General features: G+C 33.4%; 1 long non-coding RNA gene across 4 annotated transcripts in view; it reads left to right on the forward strand.

Annotated features, from left to right (window-relative positions):
• Positions 1–2,953: 2,953 nt before the first annotated feature.
• LOC309666931 overlaps positions 2,954–8,727 on the forward strand; it is a 281,226-nt gene continuing 275,452 nt past the window's right edge. For 3 of the 4 annotated variants that reach the window (XR_014267360.1, XR_014267361.1, XR_014267362.1), the window contains exon 1: positions 3,075–3,146. This is a non-coding gene — a long non-coding RNA (uncharacterized lncRNA). Of the gene's footprint in view, positions 3,039–3,074; positions 3,147–8,727 lie in introns of those variants that run through there. The other variant, XR_014267359.1, reaches the window with a different exon arrangement.

Consider the following 8,727-nt stretch of genomic DNA (forward strand, 5'->3'; position numbering starts at 1 on the left):
TCTAAATTGGTTGTATGATGAACTATAATAATTGAAAGATTGAAGTTCCTGAAACTTCACATTAGTTATAGATTTAAATGTTTGCCTCCATGTGAATTTTCAAAACCTCTAGAACATTCACCTGAGTGTCAGCCTGTCTTGTTTCCGTGTTTCAGTGTTCCAAATCTGAGCAGAGGGAAATAACTGAAGGCCAGTGTGATGCTCAAACTGGATAAACCTGCTGCATTGGCCTCTGGCTGAAGGCTTGAGAGAATAACAACACTGACAATTTTTGTTTTATAATGAGTATAATTATGTTTTTAATAAACTTCAAGTGACTAAAATATCTTTCCTAGGGATCATAGCATCATTTAAAAATAATCTTTTTTTTTTTTGTAGCATAATGTCTGTAGCTTTCACATATCTTTTTTCCTTATTATTCTTAGTGCTTTTATGGTCACAGAGGGTACATTACCACAGTGCCTTTTGAGGACAGAAGAGATCAGAAGAGTTTGGTTTTGACACTGATGCCAATTTAACCAAATAGGTTGAATACCCAACCTCTAAATTTGAAAATATAAACTGAAAAGTGTGTAGTGTAGTGTGAGAATGTAGTGTGCAAAGTATATCTAACTTTTCTTATGTTTGTCTTTGATGTACCTAATTAACAAAGTAAGAGAGCCTTACTCCTGGGAGGCTTCTGAGGGTGTCACTGAATTTCACTTTTGGGCATTTTCAAAAATATAGGGAAAAGATCACCTAAAAGAAATGATTCATTCTTGTTGGATTGCATTATGGCATTACTTATATCTTGCTGTCAGTGCCATTTTAAAGTTTAGACCCTTCGATTGCTTGGATTACTAAGGTTAGCTAACAAGCTATTAGAAACGTAAACTTAAGAGAGAGTCATTTCCTAGGATGTGAAAAAGGAAACTCTTTATCACCCTCTTCTTTTTCCATCTAGATTTTTGTTCTATTTAAAGGGTTGCATGTATATTACTTTACAAGGAAATGACCATGCCAAATGTCCTTCTTATATCAATTAAAGTCAACAAATTCATCTGGGGCATTGACCTTGTGCCAGACATTGAATAAGGTACAATGTCTACATTGGCTCCTGTCTCTTCTATCACTGGGATTAATAATCCTTTTCTATAGTTTCAGTCCCACCTGAGATTCCTGTTATAAGAGAGGAAGAAATGAAGAGTTTTCTTTGTTTTCTCTGAACCTAGTACCTTGGTACATATGTACCTGTCGTACCCTCAAGTTTCCAAGTGCTAGGCTTTCTTTCTATGAGTTCCTTGTATTCTATGTGGGTTGCCCTTTACTGGGGCCCCTACCCACTAGCAGCCTCATACCTTGCACAGATCATCCAAGTTTGTGTGGGTTCTGGAGAGGATCTCATTTCCCTTCTGTTCCTTCCTCTCTGGGCTTACCTCTTGGTTAATTGAATGTACTTTCTTGACTTGCACTCTATAAAAACATTCATATTTGGTACCAAGTCTTCAGGCAGCAGCACAGAATACCTGTACTCCCAAATTTAGTTGTCCAAAATCTAAATTATAAATCTCCTAAGGCTTTGCTATTTTATTCTGCACTTACAAAGATTTCTATTTTTTTAAAAATCTGAACAAAACAGTATAATTTGTCCTTCAGTTAGATTGTAAATACTCTTCAGTGGTCTTCATTTCTTTAGTTAATTGTTTGCCACTTTTTGATCAAAGTTAAATGGAATGCTAAGTCTAAGTGTAATCATGTGTAATCATGATAAAATCCTTCGGTTTTGGTTATAATTATTTTACAGCACTCTTCTTCAACATGAAGTAAAATGAGGACTCTATTCCTAATTAGGACTTTAGGAAAATTTTGTGCAAGAACCTAGGAATTATTTTGAATCTTAGCCCTTCTTCTTTCTGATCATCTTTGTCTTAATCATACTGTTTCTTCTGTGTTATTTTCCTATTCCTTTGAATTTTCTGGAGAAACAAAAATTGCTTATGTGAAGGGATAACTATTTGGAGGGAAGTTTACTCAGTGGATCCAATGACCAATTTTGGGGTGGCATTAATTGCTTATATCTTAGTGATACAGAGGGGGTCTTGGTGGCGAGGCAACTTCTCGAGGGTGACAGATTGTCTTACAAAGATTGAGATCTAAAAATTAATGAAAAAATTTAAAATAACACATTAAGTATGTAGCAGAGGAAAAATTCTTCTCTACCTTCTTTGGGTCTCTGGCTATGCCAAAGAATTAAACTGACATAAGACAAATTAACAGGGCAAAATTATACAAATGTTATTGAATTTTTACATGCATATGGGAGCCTTCAAAAGAGAAAGCCTGAAGAAGTGACCAGAGCAGGAAGCTTTTACATCTTTTAGACAAAGAAGCAATACATTTGTGAAGAATTGACAAGACAAAGGGGTTTGAAGAAATAACCAGGAAGATAAGGGTTAGTTTAACAGCCTTTACAGCCCTAAATTTCCTGTCTCTGGTGATAAGGTTGTCTTCTATTCTCTGGGCACAGGGAGGGTGCCTTTCGCATAGAATATTTATCTCCTGCTTTCAGGAGTACAAAGGAAGGTCAGAATGACCTTCATGCACTGGCTGTTTCTTATGTACCTTTAATTCAAAATAATCAGTATACCAAAGTGACATATTTGGGGTTGCCATATTCTGAACCCCTTCAAGTATATTCTGTGCTCTGAGAACTCCAGTATTAAATTAGGTGGAGAGCTCTCTGTTGGAATAAAGGGAGATAAATGTGTTCTACACCCTGACCTCTGATCCACATGCATGACAATAAAGTTAGCCCTTGCCCTTTATTTGAATGCATTGAAATTATATATCTAAGAGTGGGTCTGCCAGTTAGCTCCTGGCAACAGGACAGGGATTCATGTGCTGCATGAGGAGATGAAGTACACGTGCTGAGCTCTGCGGACTCCTTCAGTCCTTTTGGCAGCAAGACCCAGGTCAGTGATACAACTGTGCTGAACAATTGCTACTGCACAATTGAATATCCTGCTCTATACTTCCTGCATCATCTGTGGTCATTCACAGTAAGTCATATGGCCAAGTGTGATGTCAATGAGGCAGGAAAATATTATACTGCATTCACTGGCAAGCACTGCAGGTCACATGACCTGCCTCTTAATTCTTGAAAACTAGTAAGTATTTCATGATCAGATATTTTATAGCCTTCAGTTTCATTGTCTTTTAACAGTTATAGTATGAAAGAAAGCATACATCTATTGTTTAGTGTTCCCTTTCCTTTATAAAATATAGTATATATATATCTCCACAAACAATGTATTTTAGTTTCACTTGTTCCTAAACTTTATAAAAATGGTTTCATACTGAATCACTAAATGTAGTTCTCTGTGGCTTAATGTCATATTTGGCTCAATATTATGTTATAAGTTATGTAATTTTGGTTTATTTTGGGCTCTTCATAATGTTTATGTGAATAGGTATGTCTGTTTCTCCTCCAATACAACCCTGTTTTAACTACTAATAAATGATAATAACTCAACGTTTTCCAGGACAAGAGTCCCCCCCACCTTATTCTTCAGAAGTGTCTTGGTTTATCTTTGGGCTTTGCTTGTCCATATAAATTTTATAATCAGCTTGAAAAATTCTATGAAGAACTTTGTTGGGGTTTTGATAGGAATTGTATTAATTTTGCAAGTCTCTTCTTGTAAATTTGACATTTTTTGGAATATTGAAGCTTCCTCTCCACTAGCAAGTGATTAATAAATACAGTAAATGGGGAATTTTTTGTTTATGTCTTCATTAATACTTTATAGTGCTCTATATAGAGTTATTGTACACTTTATTAGGTATATTCTGAGATACCTTATATTTTATGTGTATCTATTTGTGTGTGTATTTAGATATAAAAAACATGTAGTATATATTTTATATAAATATAAATATATAAATATAGATTTAAATATATGTAATATATAAATATATTTTTGTGTTATACATAAAATATTTAAATTGTATCCACATAGTATAATTTAATTAATACTAATATATTGATTTTAAATCTGGACAGTTTGCTAAGTGCTTATATTATTTAAAACAATTTTCTGGTAGATTATTTTGGGTTTTCTTTGGAGATAAAAGAGTCAAATAATGTTTGAATAATAAAAGTTTGTTTCTTACTCTTAAATCTTACTTTATCTTCATCTTTTCTTAATAAGCTTACTAGGACCTCAACTCTAATGTTCAATGCTTTGTCTTTGATTTCAATCAAAGTTATGCTGCTAATTGTCATTAAAATATTTACTTTCGTTCTTTAAAGAAAACACCTTACTGAGGTATAACTTACATATGATAAAATCACACTTTAATAAGTATGATTTTTAGGTTTTAGAGTTGTGTAAATGTCTCCACAGTTTAGTTTTGGAACATTTCCATCAACCCAAAAGTTCCTTTGTTCACATTTGCAGTCAATCCCCACTCCCACCTTCACTACTAGGCAACCACTGATCTGTTTTTGTTGTCATAAATTTGTTTTTTCATACCATTTCACATAAATGGAATTATACAATATATAGTTCTTTTGTGTCTGGGTTTTTTATTCAACAATGTTTTTGAGGTTCATCCATGTGTAGCATGTTTTATTGCTGAATAGTATTTCATTGTATGAGAATACCACACTTAGTTTATCCATTCTTCAGTTGATGGACAATTGAATTATTTCTAGTTTTTGCTACTATAAATAATGTTGCTATGGACATTTGTGTATATGTGTCTTTGTGTACATACTTTTTTATTTCTCTTGGGTAGATTCCTAGAAGTGGAATGGCTGGGTTGCATAAGTTTATGTTTAATATTTTAGGAAACTGCCAAACTGGTTTCCAAAGTGGTTGTACTATGTCACATTCACAAGCAATATATGAAGTTTCCAGTCTCTCCACATGCTTGCCAATACTTAGATAAACTGGACTTAACCAAAATTAAAAACTTTGAGCTTCAAAGGATATTAACTCTTACAACTCAACAGTAAAATAAAAATAACCTATTTGAAAATGGGCAAATAATTTGAATAAACATTTCTCTAAAGGAAATATACAAAGGCCAATAGGAACATGAAAATATGGTCATGTAATTATCCATTAGGGTAATGCAAATCAAGACCACAGTGAGATACTCCTTCAAATTCACTAGGATAACTGTAATAAAGACATACAGTAACAAGTGTTGGTAGGGATTTCGAAAATTGGAATCCTCATCCATTGCGGATGGGAATGTAAAATGATGTAGCAACTTTGGAAAACAGTTTGGCAGTTCCTCAAAAAGTTAAGCATACAGTTACCTTAATATGCAGCAATTACACTCCTAAGTATATACTCATGAGAAATGAAAACTTATTTTCACACAAAACTTGTACACAAATATTGATAGAATTATTCATGATAACCCAAAGTGGAAACAACCTAAATATCCAAAACCAGAATGGATAAAATATGGCATATTCATACAATGGAATATTTTCAGCAATAGAAAGAAATGAAGTACTGATACATGCTACAACATGGATGAACCTTGAAAATACCATGTGAAGTGAAAGAAGCCAGTCACTAAAGACCACATGTTGTATGATTGCATTTATATGAAATGTCCAGAAGAGGCAAATCTCTAGAGACCAAAAGTAGATTAGTGGTTGCCTAGGGCTGGAGAGAGTTGGGGATTACATAGGTAGTGATTTTTAGTATGTGTGGGTTTCTTTTTGGGCTAACGAACATGTTTTAAAATTAGATAATGCTAATGGTCACATAACTCTGTGAATATACTGAAAATTATGGAATTGCACACTTTAAAAGGATAAATTTAATAGTATGTGAATTATGGCTCAATAAAACTATTATAAAAATCAATGGTTTATAAATATAAGGGTTTATTTCTGGACTGTCAATTCTGACCCACTGTATGCCTATCCCTGGGTTAATACCATACTTATATGATTACTGGTGCTTTATAGTAAATTTTGAAATCAAATAGTTTTCCAACTGTGTTGTTCTTTTTCACAACTGTTTTTGGATATTCTATGTCATTTGCATTTCCATACAGATTTTAGGATTAGATTGTCAATTTCTACAAAAATGCCTACTACAGTTGATAAGGGGTGCATTGAATTTATAGATCAATTGGCAGTTATCATGTTGACAATACTAAGTCATCCAATTCATGGACATGGAATGTACCTTCATTTATTTAGATCTCTAATTATCTCAGCAATATGATATGATTTTCAGTATGCACGTCTTATACTGTTTTTGTTAAATTTATTCCTAGGTATTTTATTATATTAAATGCTATCATGAATGGTAATGTTTCCTTAATTTATTTTCAGTATTTTCATTGCTAGTATACTGAAATACAATTGACTTTTATTTATTGACCTTGTAGCAATAAAATGTGACCTTCCTTAACTTATTTATTAGTTCTAGTAGATTTTGTATGTGTGGACTTTTTTGAGATTTTCTACAAACAAGACTACGTCATCTATGAATAAAACAGTTTTATACTTTTTCTTTTCCAATTTGGTTGCCCTTAATTTATTATTATCACCACTATCACCACCATCATGATCACGATCATGATCATCATCTAGTCTTAGAACCTCCAATGCAATGTTGAATAAAAGCAACAAGATCAGACAATATTGCCTTGTCCCCAGCCTTTGGAGGAAAGCACTCAGTCTTTCACTTAGAATGATGTTAGATGTGAAATTCTGTGTATGATTCCCCTTTATCAGGTTGAGAAATTTTCCTTCTGTACCCAATTTGTTGAGAGTTTTTATTATGAGTGGATGTTAGATTTATCAAAGAATTTTTCTGTATCTATTGTGATCATAAGTTTTTAATCTTTCATTTTATTAATGAAGTATATTAATTGATTTTCAATGTTAATGCATCCTTGCACCACTAGGATAAATCCTTTTTATTATGCTGTTTCTTTTTATATATTGTATTTGTTTTGCCAATATTTTATTAAGGAGTTTTGGATCTTTCTGTATGAGTGATATTGGTCTGTAGTTTCCTTTCCTTGTGATGTCTTTGTCTTCATGCTTTGGTTTCAGAGTAATTGTTGTCAGAGTACCAATAACTATTGGTAGGTCTTCCCTTGGCTTGTATTTTCTGAGGAAGAATTGGTATTATCTATTTTTCAAATAGTTGATAAAATTTCACCTGTGAAGTGGTCAAGCAGTCAAGCAGCAGTGCAGTGGCTAATCAGGCCACAAGTATTACTACTGCAGTTGTTCGGTTGACTTTTCACACATATTTCCATAAATTAGTCATATAAGAAGACAACAGCCCAAATGAATTCAGAGAGTTTATTACTTACACAGAAAACAAAAGTATGATCAGCAGAGTCTAGTCTCAACTCCCCACATCCCTAGTGCCATAGGATGACACAGAACCATAGTCCAGATGGCAGACAACACATGCAGTGTTGTCACTCTGTCATGGAGAAGTGGTCTCTAAAATATGAGCAAGCAGTTTTTTAAACTTCTGTAGAAGCCTGCAGCTATATCCTAAGGAAGGGCTGGGAGGGCAAGTTGGAAAGTTCTGTACTCAGCTGAAACCAGAGATGGATGAAAATGCCTGTGGCAGTGTTCCACAAGATAGGAATGAGAAATTGCCTTGTGACAACTCCTCAACAGACTTACCTCCTCTTGTTCCAGAAGAAATCATAGGACATTCCACCAAGACTCGGGTTAGACTGCAGTCAAGCCTTGCCTATGAGGCCTCCTACATGGCCTACATGGAAGTGTGTAAGGTTACTAGAGTGCTTTGGCAGAGCCTTTATTATATAAAAATCCTAGTACTGGGCTTTTCTTTGTGGAAATATTTTTAATTACTAATTCAATTTCTTTCCTTATTTTAGGCCTATTCATAATTTCTATTTCCTCTTCAGTTAGAAAAAATATTTATTCAGTTAGTTTCAGTAATTTATGTCTTTCTAGGAATTTGTTCATTTCATCTAAGCTATCTAATTTGTTGGTTTAGCATTAATTTATAATCATTTTATTTCTGTAAGATTGGTAATAATGCCCCTCTTTCATTCCTGATACTGGTAATTAGCATCTGCTCTTTTTTTCTAGTTCAGTGTAGCAACAAGTTTGTCAATTTTGTTAATCTTTTCAAAGAACCAACTTTTTTATTTCATTGTATTTTTTCCATTTTTCAGTTTTCTGTTTCAGTGATTTTTTCTCCAATTATTGTTACTTCTTTATGTTTATTTTGCTGCATTTATCTGGTATCTTTAGGTGGAAGCTTACATTACTGATGTGAAATCTTTTTTCTTATTTGATAAAAGCATTAAATGCTCTAAGCACAGCTTTAGCTGCATTCCATAAATTTTTATATGTTGTACTTTAATTTTATTGAATCTTGATTATTATCTTTAATGAGTGAAGTCTGATATTGGTTTTTATTTCCAGGGCAAGGCTAAAGATATCTGAAAGTACATTTTTGTGTGTAAGGTTTGGATTGATTGGGTCATGTTTGTGAGTGGCAAGGTTTTTGATACTCCCAGCTCGATTTTTAATCTTTATCCTGCTTTTCAATCAGAGCTAACAGACTGGAATGTTTCTGAGTGCCAAGAGCAGAAGAGTACAAGGTTTCTGCAGAACTTTGGAAAGGATGATTAACTACTTGACAAGAAATTTTTCTCATTCCAAACAATTGGATTGGATTAACTAGCACTTTGGTGAAGCTGTTCTGAGAAACC

The sequence above is a fragment of the Balaenoptera physalus genome (assembly GCF_965194825.1).
Source record: "Balaenoptera physalus genome assembly, chromosome: 9".
NCBI lineage: Eukaryota > Metazoa > Chordata > Mammalia > Artiodactyla > Balaenopteridae > Balaenoptera > Balaenoptera physalus.